Below are 19,596 nucleotides of genomic sequence, written 5' to 3'. Positions count from 1 at the left end.
ACCATAGCACTTTGACGTATGTTTGACCGGTCGACTGGTAACCTAGCCAAGGTGGCATTAGGCAAGACATTGAGTGTAGATCCATTGTCAATGAGGACCTTGGCAACTATGCAACCTTTACATTTTACTGTCACATGCAGAGCTTTAGTGTGCTTTAAGCCTGCAGGGTCTATCTCTTCTTCTGAAAAAGTGACAAAACTGGATGCCTGAATTTGTCCCACTATCTTCTCGAATTGCCCCGGTGTGATATCGGGGTTAACGAAAGCCTGACCCAGAATCTTCTGCAAAGCTTGGCGATGCACTTCTGAGCTCAAAATCAGTGACAACAGTGAAATTCGAGCAGGTGTCTTCCTTAACTGCTCAACAACGTCATACTCACTTTGCTTCATTATTTGAAGCAAAAGCTCCACCTCTTCTTTTGGTTTCATAGGTTCTTTCCTCTCCACTTCTTCAACCTCCTCTTCCGTATTCTCTCGTGGCTCTCCCATTTTTACTTTCCCTCTCTTCTTTTCCTTCTCTTCATTCCCGTAACATCTCTTACTTTGGGTTATAAACTCAACCTCTTGTTCAAGTGGGGAGGATTTTGTGGTAGTGATGGGCTGGGGTTTTGATTGGGGAGTAGCATTACCAGAAGGTCCGACGTAAGTCATTTTGAAGTGTTCATGAGGAGCGAAGCATGGTTTAGGGGGTGCTGAGGGTGAGGCAAGGCTAGGAACTGGTGTACTGCTCGATGCTCCTTGCGTGAAGACTTGAAAATCATAGTTCCAGGGCACAGCACGAGTGTTCGTGACTGGGAGCTGGGGTGGGGTTCGGATGATTGTTACTGGTGGTGATGATGCTGGTGTAGAGAAGGTGATTCTGAGATTAGAGGTGGAGGCATTTTGGCCAAACCGGGCTGTATTTACTCCTCCCTCCATTTTCGACCTTGCTTGACATCTTAAGACTTTGAGGGACAGTAAGTTCTAGACCTCTTGTTTGAACTTCCCACAATTTTGTAGCTCATGGTTTACTGCTCCTCCGTGATAGGGGCATCCCGAATTATTTTCAGACTCTGGTGTTTGAGGGTAGAGGTAACCTTCCCTCACTGCCATGGTAAAAATCTCCTCAAAGTGAGGAATTAGTTGATCTACCTTCAAGGTTAACCCTTCTTCTCCCGAGTCTATCATATTCACGCCATTGCCCGTACCATGATTGGGCAATGGGTTTGAGGTGACATTGGGAAGGGAGGCATTCCCTTCGATTTTTAACCACCCGTTTCTGATTAGAGCGTGCACCCTTCCCCTGAGTGCCCCGCAATTATCGGTTGAGTGCCCTTATGCCCCTCCATGATACTCGCACCGGGCATTGGCATCATACCACCTGGGATATGGTGGCTAAATTGGGTCAAGGGGAATCGGTACTATCTGATTTATACCAACAAGGTATCGGTATATTTCGCTGAGTGGGAGGGGAAGGGGTGGATCAGGATTTCTCTGTGGTCTTGGGTTATTTTAGGGAGGTTTTGTTTGAGTAGGTTGAGGAGGTGGTCTAGGCTGGTAAGTTGTTGGTGGTGGATACTATGGGCGTGGATGAGGATAATTTGGGAAAGGGGATGGAATATTGGCAATTGTTGGGCCATGAGGGGGAGGATATGGCCGGTAATTATTCTGGGGAAATGGAGAGTGGTTGTTCTATCGGGTGATGGAATGCACATCACCCTCTTTCTTTTTGCCAAAACCGGCAGTCTTCTTCGCAGGATTCTCAATCATCTCCTGCAACAGTCCTAACCTGAGCTTAGCTTCGATTCTCTCACCAGCTTGGATGATGTCCGAGAAGCTGTTGGAGGTATTTCCAATCATTAGATTAAAATAAGGAGCCTTCAACGTTTCAATGAACAGGGAGCAAAGCTCATTGTCAATCACAGGAGGATATACTTCTGTTGCTTTTTCTCTCCACCTCTGAGCATATTCTTTGAAACTTTCCCTGTCTCTCTGCACCAGGCTTTGGAGGTCTCTCCTTGTGGGGGCGACGTCGCAGTTGAACTTATATTGTTTCAGGAAAGCGTCAGCCAAATCTTTCCAAGAGCGCAATTTGCTCCTGTCCAACTGAACACACCACCTCAGTTGTCCCGGAGAGACTCTTGTGGAAAAAGTGGACTAGGAGTCGATCGTCCTCTGTCAGGGCAAACATTTTGGCAATATAAGTGGCCAGGTGAATGCAAGGGTCTAAATTCCTAGTATATTTGTCGAAGTCTGGGACTTTGAACTTGGGTGGCACCACAACATCCGCTACCAGTCTCAGCGACGATACATCTGCTGAACCATACATATTCAATCCCCCTACTGCTCTTAATCTCTCTTCTAGAGTGGACAGCTTCTCATTTTCTCTTGTTTTATTTTCTCCTCCTACTGCATGAGATTTTCCCCCAGTTGGGAAATGAGGGGTAGAATGAACCGGAGGGATCAGGATTGATGGGTATGGCTCAGCATTTGGGACAGCCGGGTAATAGGAGAAGGGTGGGTCATTATTCAGGGGAGCCGGATTGACGGTGATTGTCGGATCCGGGATAGGTGGCTGGAAGGTGAAAGAGGTTGAAGTATGATGAGAATCAACCGTTGTAGGAGGTGGGGGAGGCAGTGGTAAGTTGGGCTCTGATGCAGGCTTATTTTGGGACATTTCCCTCATTAGTCTCATCAGCTCTGAGACTTGGTCTTTCAATTTGGACACTTGTCCTTGTAGGTTCTGGACTTGTTCCTGGTCTTCCATTAGCCTTCTTGTTCGTGACCTTGTTAAGTACACTCGTCTTGGTTGAATTGCGTGTCTGGTCAAACTTGCTTTGCCTGAAGCAATGTTGATTTTCTGTGGGAAGTAAAAAAAAAAAAAAACCTTTTAGGGAATTTTGAATTTTGTTAAAAATTAAAAGGGTCCTGGTTTGGACAAAGGATACGGTGGCATCTGAGAGCCGGGAATGAAATCTGCAGAAGAATAATTGCATCAATTTTATCATGGCATCGTTCGATAGTCTGACGGTGAATGACTGGATTGAATGCGTATCTATGATACTTGTCCATATGGCACATCCAACTTTTCGCATAACCCTAGCGAGGGTGGTTCCTACGGCAGTCATACTATTCATTCACAATTTTGCTAAACAATGGCCCAAAGTTATTTCATTAATCGAATAGTTCATACATAGCACTCTTTACATTGGCCTGGGCTCAGGGAGACTCTTTATAATGTAATGACGCCTTTTGAGATATTCATAAAGCCTTTCTTCTTGTCTGGCGAGGTTGAATGTCTTCAGGGCATACTCGGATTCCGGCAAGAGTTCTTGTTTCCCTTGTGCTATCATTCTCTCCAGCTGGTCAACATTTTCTCTTAGCTCTTGATAGAGAGTAGCTTGTCTTTCTTTTTCCTTTCTTTCCTTAGCACATTCTTTTAAAATATCATTGATAAGCCATGCTTGCTCCTTTAGTTCAAGCTTCATCTTTTTCCCCTCTTGTTTGTATTCTTCCATGAATATCTCTTGGTATTCTACTTTCTCTTAGAGCCTGCTATTCCGGACTTCTGCCTCTCTCATTGTAGCTTGGAGAGAGCTCTTTTCCTTTTCCCATCGTGTTTCTTGCTCTTCAAACCCCATCTTTTCGGTCATTGCCTCTTCCCTGAGCCTTCTTACTTTTCTTTTGAGGATCTGCTGTTGGTCCTCTAATTGTTTTATTCGTTCTTGTAATTGCGAATTTTCGGTATTCGCCTTTTGTAGAGAGTCAGCCAAACGAGCGCTAGCTTCTTCTGAAAGGATGTTTTAACGGGGGCCACTACCTTCGAGTTTGGTTGAATCGGCAGTTAGGAGACCTTGATCCCTACTGGCTCTCCATTTAAGATAATCGCCTGTGGCACTCGGACCTTTAGACGACCTTTCCGTCATAGTGATATTTTCCCAGGATTTGCGAGCTATTTTCAATTCTTCTTCATTATCGAGCTCATGATAGTAGTGACCCTGATGGTATTCTTCAATACTGATTGCGGGCTGAGTTGAACCAAACTGCCTCATCACCAATGCTAGGACGTAACTTATGTACCCGGTCACTCCGATTAGAGAAATTGAATGATTACCCCCTGTGCTGAACAAAATAGGTTGACCCGATGTCCACAATTTCTTCCAACAATAATCATGGCTGTTGAAGCTCAGAATCCGTTCTTGCCACTGCAGCTCGTCCTTTGGGCTGATTACTAATTTGGTCATTTTCTCAATAAGAGGCTGGTCAAGATACCAAGTTAACCCTTTTGTCTCCACAGGACACATGTGACTGATGATCCAGAGGTGCAACAATTGAGAATAGCACTTAAGGGATCCCTTGCCTTGTTGTCTGCAATAAGTAAGAGTCAATAAAGTCTCTGCAAGGATTACCGGTATTGGGTTGATCTTTTGTTTTTCTACAGCCCAAAACATTTCCGTACACTGCAGGTTATAATTCCCGAAGGCCCAGGGAATAGGATCAGGCCATAGATCCCCAAAGCTAGTGCCAATGAAGCTTGCTCCCATTGTTTATCCAGGATGTATTGATCCAACCACTTCTTGAGATAAGTCCAATACCATCCATGCGTGTTTCCTTTGACATTTTCTCTTGCTTTTGCCTCTTCTAGGGGAATCCCCAACATATGCACGAACCGTTTCTAGGTCTGCCTATGCTCGAGGTGTAGGTAGATCCGATTCTGCGCCACATAAGGAATTTCTAGCAGTGCCTGATATTCTTCCATAGTGGGGGTTGTATCGATGTTATTGAAGGATAATACTCCATACTTGGTGTTCCAAACTGACAGCATGGCTTTTAATGCCGAAACTTGGACTTTGACACGTATCAGGGTCGCAATCCTCCTGTATCTTTCCTCAAACTTTGCCTTGATGTGATCGGGAAGCGATCTCCAACTACTAGATAGACCCTCGAGACCAGTCATTCTGACCTCAACCTTGCTTAGGTCCAATGGAGGCAGCGGGCTAGTATCTGCCTTGGTGACATCACTTTGCAGGGGCACTGAACTATGAGGCGGTCTGGACCACGGTTTAACATTTTGTTCTTATCTAGGAACTTCTTCCGCCGATTGACTCGAAGATGCCATGTTAAAAATGATGCTTATTCTTTTACAGATCCTAACTCAGTGATGCCTATGGAGGAAACTTGTTAGCATGATAAATTCAGGTAATTTTGTATTATACTGTTTGGGGGGGGGGGGGGGGGGGTAACACTTACACATTTGTCAAGGTAGGAAAATGTGTAGATCCTCCTAACAGTATGACCCAAGATTACCAACAAAAATAAGAACATAAGAAAACATAAATAGGGTAGGGTAAGAGCAATTATATCCCTTTTGTCCTAAAATAGGGAGAATCCAGGTACCGGATAGGTGCTACCTAATTGGATAGTTCTATCTTATGAGGTAGTTTGCTACGGCTTCCAGCTATTGTGATAGTTTAGCTCACGGTCTAATTTTCTAAAAGCCACAGGTTCCCAGACTGCCCCTACTGCAAACAGTAGAGCCCCATTCTATCCCCATGATACTAACGAGAGAGTTCCACGGGTATCAGAATAAATAGAATGAGTTTCAATCTGAGCAGAAGCCTTCACGGATACTAACGGGGTAAAACCCACAGGTACCGCTACATGACTCCCTCCTATTTCTTAAAAGGGTAAGAAAGCCCGGGTATAGGGCTAGAGTGTGTGAGGACATTGTGTGAGTGTTCAGTGTGTGAAGAGACACCTTTACCTCTTCCCAGTATGGGGAAATTTTTCCTTCTTCCTTTTTTAGACGGAGAGTGCTGTGGGGGATAAGACAATCAAGACAAGCAAAACGGCTAGCAAAAATAACAATAATTAACATATGGAATTTTGTAAACTAAGCCCACCTAACTACGGTTTGATCGTAAAATTAAATCTGCTTTTGGACCATTGGACCGGGGTTAACCATTTCCCCAGCGGAGTCGCCAAGCAGTCGCAAGGTGTTTTGCGGTCGCCTAGACGAACACTCACCGAAGTGGAAAAGAGTGAGGAGTCGCCACTTTAATTTTGAGGGAAATTAAAGGAAACCATTTGCACAAAAAGTAAATCAAAAGGAACCACTTTGAAGCAGAGATTCTAGGTTCTGGGTCCATATACGGGCGGGGAAGGTGTTAGGCACCCTGCCTCGTCCCTGTATGAGGGTAAACAGATTTAACATTTTACAAATTAAAATCGGAAGTTAGGGGGGGGGGGTTAGAATGATGATGTTAATCCCTTAGATAAAAGAGAAAATTTGATTTTTCACTAGTTCGGGTTACCCAGATACATAAGTACATGAGACGACCCTTAGTGAGTTGATGTTGCATAGCGGTTTTGGTTCCGGGGATCACTTTGCGTATTGTGTTATTTTAGTTTGAATTCGAGGGTACCCAGGGTAAAAACCTCACCCGATCTCTAGGAATAATTTGCTTAAAGTTTGACAGGGGAATCTCGGATAAGAACTCTCCTCTGATCTTCGCATATTTATTAAAATTTGATTTGAGAATCGGATAAGAATTCTCCTCCGATCTCTTAAATATTTATGAAAATTTTTGATTGAGAACCGGATAAGAACTATCCTTCGATCTCTTAAATATTTATTAAAATTTTATTTGAGAATCGGATAAGAACTCTTTTCCGATCTCTTAAATATTTATTAAAATTTTGATTAAGAATCGGATAAGAACTCTCCTCCGATCTCTTAAATATATTAAAATTTTGATTGAGAATCGGATAAGAACTCTCATCCGATCTCTTTAAATGTTTATTAAAATTTTTGATTGAGAATCAGATAAGAACTCTCCTCCGATCTCTTTAAAATTTTTGGTTGAGAAATCGGATAAGAACTCTCCTCTGATCTTCTTTTTCGTTTAAGTGAGGATCGGGTAAGAACTCTCCCCGACCTCTTAAAATTTTATTACAATTACATATCATGAGAACCTAAGACTAAGGGTTCTGGCATCCGAAGACGCCGGGGACCTGAACAAGGCTTTCTTTTAGCCCATTGGTACCTTATAGCTAAGGAAAGGATGCCAGACTGAATCTCTTCCGACCTCCTTTGTGATCGCCTTACTAGTACTTCTGGCAGGCGATGTCCGATCTCTTTTCACCTACTGGCCTGGATCCGATCTTACCTCGATCCCCCATCATGCCAGGCTAAATCCTGAGCTTGTTTAATAGTTTGACTCCATAACTATTCCTCCGATTTATTATCCAAACTTTTATTATTCTAAAGAAACCCTCGTATCAAAATACGGCTATCAACCTTTATTAAACTACCTATATGTTACCAGAACACCCATATTTGAAAGATAATAAGGCTAAGAACAAACAAATAACATGAACTGATGTAATAAAGGTAAACTCAAGAGGATAAACACCCTCGTGAAACTCTTTAACATGAAAATAAATAAAGAAGCTTGATAAAACAACGGTTCAGACGCTCACCTGTGGGGAGTTGAATCTATCGAGCTAACTATGGAGTCACAAATATGGTAGAGCTGCTTGCTAATAGCCTGGGGACTAATGCTTGCCTTGTAATGAAAAGTACCAAGTTAAAATGCAGTCGAACCGAAATGGCAATAACCAGGCTCGAATGAGATTGAGCTTAAAAAGTAAGAGTGGATATAAAGATGATGAAAACAGAACTGAAGCTAAGAGAGGGTATCGCGGAGTAATAAACAAACTGAAAATGAAGAATTTCAGTGTCCAACACTCCTTCAAAGAAAATACTTTAGAAAACTGGTTTCTGAAGTTTTTCTATGTTGAAAGATTAAAAATAGCAGAGTAGAAAAATTGAATGAATTTTTAGAGCCTTTCCACTATAATCACCACCCTTTTGTTCTTCCTTTTCTTTTTTAACATTTTTCATGCAAGTATTTATAGGGACCGGGGGCTCCCGATGAAGGGTCAGGATTTCCTTTGAGGGAGATGGAAGGTTTGGATTTTAAAGAACACGATCTGACGCTTGAGAATTGAAGAGAATCAAAATGAATGGCTGAGATCTTATTCAGAATATTTGCCTTTTCTCTTTTCTAATCTAACGGCTCAAAATCTTCTTGTCAAGGGAGATCCGAGGGCTGGAAAAAAAAGCGTCGGTCTTATTGTCTTCTCTTTGATCCAATGGCTCCAGACCTGTCCTTGCAAGTAAGATCAACGATGGAGATCGAGATGTACAGGACTGTTATGACACATTCTGGCAACCTGTAAGTAATGTGGGCGATTCTGCAAATGAGGCGTGCGGTGGAGATTTGATCTCGTCTGCAACGCTTTAACTACCTCGGCTCTGATTATGATGACAGTTATTGGAAGTTGTCTTATTCTCTCTTTGCTTTCCGATCTCCCATCCCTTCCGATCTTCCTAATACGATCTTTTTCCAATCTCTCATGTCGGGCCCCTCTCTGGATCTATCTCATTCCAGAATCTTCTCTTCTATCCGAGCTGGTTCAGTCAAAGCATTTATTCCTTTGGTTACCTAGGCATCCGCTTCGTTTTTCGCTAGCAATAAATGCTCAGACCTTCTCTATATATATACCTTCAACGGGACATCCTTTTCACTTTTCATTTTCTCCACTTTCTGCTTCTCGCTTTTCCTGTTCTAACCGCTCCGGCAATAATCCCAGCCATGGCAGCTGCTTTTGATCTTTTTTCGATTGTTCACTTTGTTCATCGACTGAAAATTTATGACCCCGGTGATCAGAAAATCACGATGGCTACCTCTGATGACAGTGAGAGAACCGGACTAATTTACCGACCCAGATTGAGAATATCGATCGTGTTCATCTCGAGTAGGTCAACCGATATAATCGGCGAACCGATTTCGGGCGAGAAGACTGTTAATTTCCCTCTTATCATTGGTGACTGTCCTTCGAAGTTCACTTGGCTCCTCACCACATCGGGTGTCCCGACAGCGGCTCAGTTCCGAACGATAACATTGACGATGACCTCTCCTATCCTCATGAGAGTCATAGTCACCCCATCTGAGCTGTACATCTATCGGATGTCGATGGCTGGTTTCCTAATCAAATATATCTTTTAATTCAGCCATGAGACTAAGCTTTGACATAGGTCTTTATTAGGTAGGATGTACCGCCGATCTCTAAAGATCGCCCAAATGATGTAATCTGACCTTTAATGTAATCCGATCTCTTGAGATCGCCCAAATGATGTAATCTGACCTTTTGGAAATGAGATTTCATTTTGCCAATTATCATTTTATTATTATTGCATTGATTATTTTTCGATTTCTAAATGTGTTTATCCAATCCGATTCCTAACTGAATAGCCCTTAGCCGATCTGTAATTCTGAACATCTACCTTAATTCGCCAATCTTTAACTAGCTGATCTCGCTTTATTTATTTATGGAGTTTTTGGAATGTTCTTGCGACGTGTCAGAAAATCTGGTGAATCCCACTAACCGATGCGCCGCTTGGGACACTGTGAGCATTAAATGCTCAGACGGGTATAAATAGGGGATGGGTCAGCCAGTTGCTCCCTTATGTCATTTTCAGCATCTTGCGAGCGATTCCAAAATTCTCTCGTTTCTTCAAGTTCTTCAGACACCGATCACACTCCGGTAAGGGTTTTGATCTTTCTTTTAGTTAAATTTTCTCTTTTCTTTGAAAATGAGTGGTGCCGAGGGTCAGAGAGTGGTGAGCCCCCCTTCCGTTCATGTCTCATGGTCATCAGATGAAGTTGAAGTGGTTGGACCAAGCGGGCGATCTGAACGTCCTACGACCTCCGTTTCAGCCTGTGGTCAAGCGGCACCCTCAAGACTGACGCATTCTTCAGGGAGAGAAAACCTTCCCATGGATGAGCTGCCGTCAGTCCTTCAAGAAACCGATCTACAGTCATTTAGCCAAGAATATAACCTTCAGACCGATTCATACAAACTTATCAGGTGTCATGGCGATCTCCTAGCCGATCACTTCTTTGAAGAAAATGATATGATCATAGTATACGAAGAGCAATTAAAAGCCGGGCTGCGGTTTCCACTTGATGATTTCTTCAAGGCAGTTCTGAAATTCCACCAAGTATGTATAGCCTAAGCACATCCGAACTCATGGCGGATCCTGGTAGCCTTCAGAGGCCTCTGCCGAGCTAAGGGACTCATTCCTACAGCGAAGGTATTCGCCGAGCTACATAGGCTAACTCGTCGAAAGGACGACAAGTACTGGTTCTTTCAGGCGAAACTGCATTGTGGGCTCTTCACCGATCTGCCCTCCTTACTGAAGAATTGGAAGAATCACTTCTTTATCTTGAGGAGCAAGATTTCGAACGGTTTTGAGGGTTTCCCGCTTAGCTGGATGCATCTGGGCCCGTCACTTCCGAAGCACATCGCCCTGAGTAGGGAAGAAGGTGCAATGGTGATGGAGTTAAAGGATCAGGCGGCCAATCAGAAGTTCTCTTTTCTAAATGTGGTGACGGCCGAACTGCATCATTGGATGATGCGGCTGGTTACTGGGGAAGAACGCGAGCTTCAGCTCTCTGACCTCAGCTTCGGTACTTTCTATATCTCTGATCTCTGAGCCTTAGCGAACTCACTGACTTTTCTTTGTGTAGGCATGGCGAGCAGCGAGGCCTCCAAAGAGAGCCAAAAGCAGAAGAGAGAGGTCTCCAGAAAAGTGCGGGAGATGAAGCGCGCCGAGGCCTCTCAGACGCTAAGGCACAATCCAGAGGAGATGCAGGGAGGCTCGTCCCGACCCTCGGGACCGCCGATTCCTGAAATAGAAGTGATCCGGTCTCCTCCTCGATAAGAAGAACCGCCACCTCCAACGGTTGCTCCGAGTGCCGAAGGGGGTCCTTCCCAACCTCCTACAAGGACCCTTTCCCGCGACGCTCAAGTCCTGATTCACTCCCTGGAGAAGAACCGAACTGTTTGAGAGAATCCGGGTTTGGCTAAGATTTTAGGGGCCTCCATCTGCCTTCAGGAGGATCAGAATAGGCTAACCTTGAATAGTCTCGACGATATCCTGACCCAGACTATGAGCCTGATCGTGGAGAGTTTGGTGAACCAACATATCATCCGGGAAAAGGCTCATCATTTAAAGTAGGAGATCCAAAAGGTGGGTTAGGAAGCGGCTTCCGCTCGAGCTCATCTTTCATCCGCCCGGGAATATATAGCTAAAATTGAGGGGCGGATGAAATTCTATGAAGATAAATTGGCCGAGTAGGCTCATGTTCTTGAAGAAGCTCGGGCGCTCCGAGCTGTTGATGTCACTCGCCTCACTGAAGAACTTAGAGCGAAAGAAGAAGAGGCAGTGATGAGGGAGGCCGGTGCTTATGTGAACGCCCACGGGGACCTTTTGGCCGAGCTCAAGAAGCGTTATCCCGAGGAGGACTTTTCCTGGATGGTGGACCTAGCTCCCCAAGACGAAGAGGAGAGCGAGGAGGACGCTGAGGGAGATAGAGAGGGTGAGCGAAATGTAGAACAGGCTGGGGGTGATCCTCCAGCCAAATGACTTGTATTTTATTTTGAAATGAAATGAAATTCTCTCTTTTGTTCAATGACTGGATGTGATCGGAAAGTATCTAACTTGTACAAACGCCTGACTGTCTGAACCAATTAGAACATCAAACTTAAAAGTGATTATTAATCTAAGTATAAGAGGTTGAAAAAACATTGTAAGCATGAGATCGGCTGAGAACAAACACCGCACGGGACTTAAGATTATTGAAATTGGAAACCTGATTTGGACACTTAAGATAGGAAACAACATTAAGCCGGATTAAAACCTTAATTTTATTAAACAATTATCCACAACGGAGATCGGACCGGATTTAAACCTTAACTTCATTTAACGATTATCCACCATATTTATAAAATAGAGGTCGGAAATGTGATCGGCTGGCGAGGTGACTCGATAATTGTTTTGAGAGATCTGTAATGAATTAAGCGACCTGGAGACTTGGTTTTGGTTTGGTCTCTTTGAAGAGAGATCGGTTATGAAGTGAGTGATATGGAGACTTGGTGCTGGAGATCGATTTCAAAGTCTGTTGATTTCGGGGGTCGGCCAAAATATGGTGTCGACATGTATTTTGAGAAAATAGTTCTTCAAAACCTAAAAAGAAAGACACTCCTAATATTTTTCTCAACCACAACTCCATTATTCAATTTCATTTCACAAATCAGCACAAGCAACTCAATACATAGTTTAAATTAAATCAAACATTGAAACATCTCATTAAGGTAACAAAATTAATATTTACATTCATGAGAGCATTAAAAATTTAGTAGTACAAAACTTTATGAGTACATAAAATCTCAAGATAATATTACAATAATTTGCATTTGATTATAGTCCAAAAATATATTACAAAAGAGTTGATACAACTGCTCAAATAAAATTACATACATATAATTACAGAATTACAACAAAATCTAATTTATAAGTGTATACCTATAATATACCCGAAGATAGTCTCACTGTGTCTTTCAGTAATCTTGCTCAGCTGCTTTATATTTTCTTTCACCTGCGACAACATACAAAGCTACCTCTGAGTGGTGAACTCAGTGGTGCACAGACTAATAATTTAAAACTTAATACTATTTATGCTTTGACAACTCATAACAAATAAAAATTTAAAATTTCTAAATTCTTCAAAATTCATGACATCCTGAAATCAATATTTTCATTCATGCAATTTATTCATTTGAATAACATTTTGATCAAATAGTAACTATTTATCTATATTTCTTTTAAATCATGAAATAATACAAAAATTTTGAATCATTGACAAATTATTTATTTCAACCACAATTTATTAAACTAAGCATAATTTAAAGGGTATTGCCAAAAATTCACACAATTGGACCCATGACACAAAATTCATAATAGATGCTGTGTTGTACACCATGACATTTTAAACTCTCCCAATAACCGAGGCTAAAAGGGAGGAACAAAGACTAGCTGGTATATGTGAGTACTCATCCAAACTCTTCCCCAACTGGCAAGCCAGAGATGAAGAAACTCACCCCATCTAGTGGAGGAGATATCTCACTAGACAAGCTAATGAGAATTCAAAATATATTGCTATGTTAACTGTGGTTTCAAATCATATTCAAAACAATTTCTATTTGCAAAAGTGTTTACAAACCATTAACATATTTAATCATATAAATTTATGCTCAAGGTTGGCAACACATCAAACTTAAAATTTACAATCCTCAAAACCATGCAATAAATCCTTAAATGCATAAAAAAAATTTACATTTAATTTATACAATTTCATTCAACAAGTTAAAATTCTCAACACAAAAAAAAAAAAAAATAAATCATACAATAAACTTGTTCAAATCAATTTGGAAGTGAAAAATAACAAAAGAGTTAGTTGTGCACAAATCTCTTATCTAGATTTGTCTTGGTTCAATTCTTCCTCCTTCCTTGGAGGGCTTTTTTCCCACTAAAATACATAACTAGAGTGTTTCAATATCTATTCAATTTATTTCCAATAAATAAATTCAATAATTAAATTTTGTACACTTAATTTATCCCATAAAATTGAATCCTTTGTACTTAGTCTAATTGTGTTTACCTTCATTTGACCATTTGGTCAAAATATTGACTTTTTCATACTAATTAGATATGCTAATTCTAATTACACCCACATACCAGATTTTGAGTCATATTTTTGTTGGCATTGATTGCCAAATTCAATTCAACGCCTATTAGGGTTAAATCTCAAAATTTCAGTTTTGGGTTACTTGTTTTTACTGTCCCATTGGTCTATCTACAGTGGGAATTTTGCTAAATATCCTTCATCAAAGTTGTTTCTTATTGTCTTTTATTTAATTTCCTTTTTGAATCACTTCATTTGGAGTTTTGTAGCCCAAGATATGGCTATTTGAACATGGTTGGCCGGATTAGTCTAACTCAGATTTTTGGGCACCTACTTCGGTTTTGGTAGTTTTAGACCACTAATATTAGATAGCAAAATGACTGGGTTATGGGGAGAATTTGGGTTAGTGTTCTTCATAAACGTTATAGTGCTATGTCATACCTTTCTAATGCCACCAAAATCAGGTCATTTGAACCTGTATAGCCCAAGTTATGGCCTATTCATTTGGTCATTTTGGTATAGTGGCAGTGCACTACACCCGGGTTTGACCTAATTGTTCACTATCCTAATGTCATTTTCTGGGCATGGTTCCTAAATGAAAAATGTGGCATTATGTGTCTATTTTCATTCTTAATTAGCCTTACACTAATTGGGTTAGTAAATTTTCAGTTTTAGTCCCTGAAATGGACCTAGGTCAAGCTGCCAGAATAGTGACCCTAACCAATCCGAATTGCAATTTCATTCTACCAATTCAAACACACTACAAATGGTCCCAATTGACCATTTCTAACCTCAATTAAAGTCATTTGCATCAATTGACTATTTCTTCCAATTTTTCCTCCAAACTTCAAAGTTCAAGAACCCTAAATTTTTGAAATCAATCAATTCACTTTAAATTTAATGTATAATTCACTTAATCCACCTCAAGTAAGCTTAATCTCATGTCCAATTTAATTTAAGCATACTAAACCCTAATCCTTTAGAGTTGACCAAAATTTACACTTCTTCAAATTCTCTATAATTACTTTCATTTCTTACTTATTTGATTACATCTACACTAGTTTACAAGACATAAATACAAAATAATGTGTAATAGTTACTAACCTTTCTTTGATTTTCACCTCGTCAATTTCCTCTCTTTTCTTCCTTTCTTGTCTTCCTCAATCTCCTTTCCTAGTGTAGATTGGAAGTTTTTTTAGGGTTTAGGGTTAGAATTTATGAGACAAAACTAAGTTATTCAAGCTTAAAAAGCTTGTTAATAGAGGAAACCATAGGAAGAGAGAGGTTTGGGGAGTTTGGCCGGCTGGTGGTGGAATAAGGAATGAATATTTTCTTTTAATTTTTGTATTTTTACAACACCCTTATTTGCATAGCTTGGTATATTTCACTATTCCGGTGACTGGTGTCGGTTCAGACAAGTAAGAGGATTAGAACCACACTTAAGACTACTAGATAAGCCTTAAACACAAATAATTAATAATTGTCAATTAGTTTAGTATAAATAAGAAAAATAGAACATAAGAGGTTAAATGAGCCGAGAGTCACAGCGATGGGTGACCTTCTCGGGAAGGATTGCGAGGTCGATTTAAACTCAAATTTCGAATCGTAAAATGTGACGTCGTAGTCCTTAGGACTATTGCGAACACAGTGGAAAAGAGAAAATCACAAAAAAGAATTGTTAAGTAGGTCAAATAATTAGGTCAAGGATCCGGAAGAAATATTGAATTACTTACAAACCGGATTGAACCAGCGAGGGGCAATTTGGTCAATTCACCTTTAGAGCTGACTCCTGACCTAACTGTCTAATAAAATTGGAGAAAAGAAAATTTTGGGATCGAGAATTAAATTAAAGAACTATTGAAAAATTAATGAAAATGAAAAAAGAAAAAAAAAAGCTTTATTTCATCATCTTGATGACATCACAAATGATGTCAAAATAAAAATTAATTTTGTCCAATAATTGACCAAGTCAAATGGCTAATTTAAGAGATAAATGACATAAAAAAACAAAAAGAAAATTCATTTTCATCTTCCTCAACACATTTAGCCGTCCCTCATCCCTCTCTCATCTCTCTCACATATATTTCCTCCATTGAAGCTAAAATTCAAAGCTTCACAAACCCTAGAAATCCCCTAAAAATTTCACTAAATTATAATTAAACCTTGATTTAGCACCTTAGTTCAACTATTGATGAAGAAAAGGAAGGAAGAAAAATAGAGATTTGAAGATTGGAAATTCAAAGAAGGAGGTTAGTGTTTTAACTTTCAATTTTCTATTTAAATGCATGCTTAGCTACTTAAATTAACTTAGAAATTAAAGAAAAGAAACAAATCAAACATGAGGGACCCAACATGAAATTCATCCATGTTAGAGATGAATAGGATTTGATGGGTTTGGATGCAATTAAATATGTAGGCAAGTTTGATTGAGAGTGTAGATAATGTTTATACACTTTGAGTTCATGATTTGAAGCTATTGAAGAATTAAGGTTCTTAACCCTTAGGGTTTTGGGAGAAAAAATATGAGAATTAGCCAAATGATGTGTTTGACCTTGTTTGAGATGAGAAATGGTCATGTATGACCAATTGTGGTGTGTTGAAAGTGTTGGAACCAAATGGAAATTCAGATTGGTTATGGGCATTCTGTAGGTAGCATGACCAAGGTCCTTTTCAGGGACCAAAACTGAAAATTTACAAGCCCAATTGGTGTGAGGAAAATTGGGAATGAAACTAGACACAAAATGACACATTTTTCATTTAGGAATTATGTCCAAAAAGTGACTAAAACCTAGTGAACAAATTGACCAAATCCGGACTTAGATATTCTGCCTTATACAAAAATGACTAAATGAACAGTGTTTGTTCATTTGGCCATAACTTGGGCTAGGCAGGTCTAAATGACCTAAAATTTTACCAGTGGAAAGATGAGATATAGACCTAAAACTTTCATGAAGAATAAAAACCCAAATTATGCCTTAACCAAGTCATTGAGCCACCCAAAATTGGTGATCTAAAACTGCTAGAACCAATTTGGTGCCCAAAAAATCTGGGTAAGTCCAATCCAGCAACTATGATTCAAATGGCTATAACTTGAGCTAAAAAACTCCAAATGGAGTGATTCAAAAAAGAGAATAAAGTTAAGACAATAAGGAACAATTTCTATGAAGAAAACTTAGCCCAATTCTAACAGCAACATAACCAATAGAACAGTGCAACATAAGACACCAAAACTGAAAATTTGCAAATTTGCCTAAAAGACTTAATTTTTGAGAAAACAACTAAAACCAACAAAATTGGTGACCAAAATGTGGTATGTGAGTATAGTTGGAGTTCCCATACCTATTAAGCCTTAGAACGTCAATAAATTGACTTCAATAGTATAGTGAATAGTAACCCCGAAATACAAATTTTAAAGAACACCAAGTTTAGCATATTAAAGCTAGGTATAAGTAGATTTGAATTTATTTTTGGAATTTTTATAAGTTGTGATATTGAAACACTGTAAAACTGTGTGTTTCAGTGGAAAAGAATACCAGGAAAGAACCTGAGGGATCGAGTTAAGGCCAAGAGGCGACTTGTATAAGGTTTGTGCATAACATCAATATGCTTAAAAATTCATTTACAAAGTGTATGAAATGTGTATTATGCTTTTGCTTTGAATTGTTAAAAGTTTATTTGTGTATGTTTGAAATGGCAATAAATGTTTAGTAAATTGTTAAGATAAGTTTTGAAACCACAGTGTCATGACCATATATTTGAACACCTCACTAACATGACTAGTGGGAGAAATCAATTTTGAATTTTGATTCCTTCTCTGGCTGAAGTGTTGAGGTGTGTGCCAGTAGAAGAAGAAAAAGAAAGGGTTCCCATATATTTGAGCTAGCTAGCCTTGTGATGTGATTTCTCCTTAGCCTATGGCTATTGAGATTATATTTGTTTCGAATGGCATGATATAATTGTGTTTTTTTATGAAATTTATTTTGAGATTTTTGTAATGAAATTGTTTGGATTAAAATCTTATAAATTATATTTTGAATTTATATTTCATATTCAGTTTAATTTTTGAATAAATATGATTTAAATTCCGCATAAAGATTATTTTTAGTATATTGTGCACCACTGAATCCTAGTACTCAGCGATGGCTGTTATTGCTATTGCAGATATAAAGACTAGAGGAGCAGCAGAGTGAGCTACTAAGGATTGTGGAGCAACCTACCCTGAAGTTTTATCGGGTATATTTTATACCCTGATTGTAAAAACTATTTTGATGTATGTAACTGTATGGACATGTAAAATTGGTTATGAGCAGTTGTATAAAGTGGTATAAAGTTGTATAAAGCTTGTGATAAATTTTGATTTGGATTTCTTTTAATGTAAATTTTTTGTAATGATGTATATAAATTGTTTTATCTTTATTGAAATATAAATGGAAATATTTTGTTTGATTTGAATGAAATTGATTAATAGTATTTGGATGATTGTTGAATTTTGAAAATTGAGAAATGATGTTGAAATTGGTTGGGATGGTTGTTGAATTGATGAAGTGGTTGAGATAAAACTTTGGGAGTGCTTTTTACAGGTATTTGAAGAAATATTTTCTCAAAATACAGACGGCACTCTGCCGATATTTTTATAAAATTTGCAGAAAAATAAAATGGGATAAAAATTTTAACTAGTTGACAAAAATTTTAACTAGTTTTCAAACTCTAATTAAATGTTTTAATACCTATTAGAAAATGCTCACCACTTATAAAAGTAAGAAAATTAATTTAAAATCCCTTGTAGGGTACTTAATGAGTTATCAGTAGGTGAAGTTCGGTAGTTCATTAGGTATTCTACGGGATCATGTTATGCCTTATAGAGGAGTAAGGTGTGACAATTTTTATGTCTTAATGAGTTGAATTTGACTTGGTCAAAAAAATTGGGTAATTAAAATTTAATTTGACATCATGGTGAGGTCACCAAAATGATGTAATAATCCATTTCTTTTCCCTTTTTCTTTTTCTTTAAATTTTCCCATAGTTCTTTAATTTAATTCTCAATTCTGAAATTTTTATTTCTCCGATTTTATTAGATAGTTAGGTTAGGAGTCACTTCTAGGGGTGAATTAATCAATTTGCTCCTCGCCAGATTGATCCGGTTTGCAAATAATCCGGTATTTCTTTGGGAGTCATGACCTAATTATTTGACCTACTTATCAACTCTTTTCTGTAATTTCCTCTTTTCCATTAGCTTTGCAATAGTCCTTAGGACTGCGGTGTCATAATTTCCAGTTCAAAATTAGGGTTAGGACTAACCTCGCAGTCACTTCCCGGTGTGGTCACCCGTCGCTGTGACCCTTGACTCATTTAACTTTTTATGCTCTGTTTTTCTTATTTTTATTTTACCTTCTGGTAATTACTATTAATTTTTGTTCAGGGCGTTTCTAGGTGATATAAGCACATGTCTAGACATCCTAATTGTCCGGACAGACATTGATCATCGGAACAGAAGAATGCATAGACTGCTTAATATAGGGGTGTTACAATCTATTTCTTTATATTGTGATAGTCAAATCATGATGGCTAAAGATTATAGTAAAATATACAATTGAAAGTATATACATATAAGTTTAAGACATGAAAATGTAAGACAATTAGTCTCTAATGGTGTTATTACCATGTTTATGTTAAATCCTACAATAATCTAGTAAATCCTTTAATAAAAGGGCTCTCGAGAGTTATGATCATAAGTACATGTGCTAATTAGGATTTAGAATATTCCATTAAATTTACTACTGATGGGAACCCTACTTTATAGTATTATTATTAAATAAAGTTTAAAGGGTAACAATAGTCATTAGTAAATGTGGTAATTAAGTACTTAGTGTACTAAGTTAATAGAATGAGGATGAGTATTATACTTTTAATGAAGTTTAATATTATTACAATGGAAACTTCACTTATATGAATATAGGAAATGGTGTTGCTTCAACAAAAATGAAAATAACTTTTGTAAATGTTTATGAAAACAGGAGATAGCA

This window comes from Hevea brasiliensis, chromosome 1 (genome assembly GCF_030052815.1).
Source record: "Hevea brasiliensis isolate MT/VB/25A 57/8 chromosome 1, ASM3005281v1, whole genome shotgun sequence".
Lineage (NCBI taxonomy): Eukaryota > Viridiplantae > Streptophyta > Magnoliopsida > Malpighiales > Euphorbiaceae > Hevea > Hevea brasiliensis.
The sequence above is the reverse complement of the archived record's forward strand: the minus strand, read 5'-3'. Positions refer to the sequence as shown.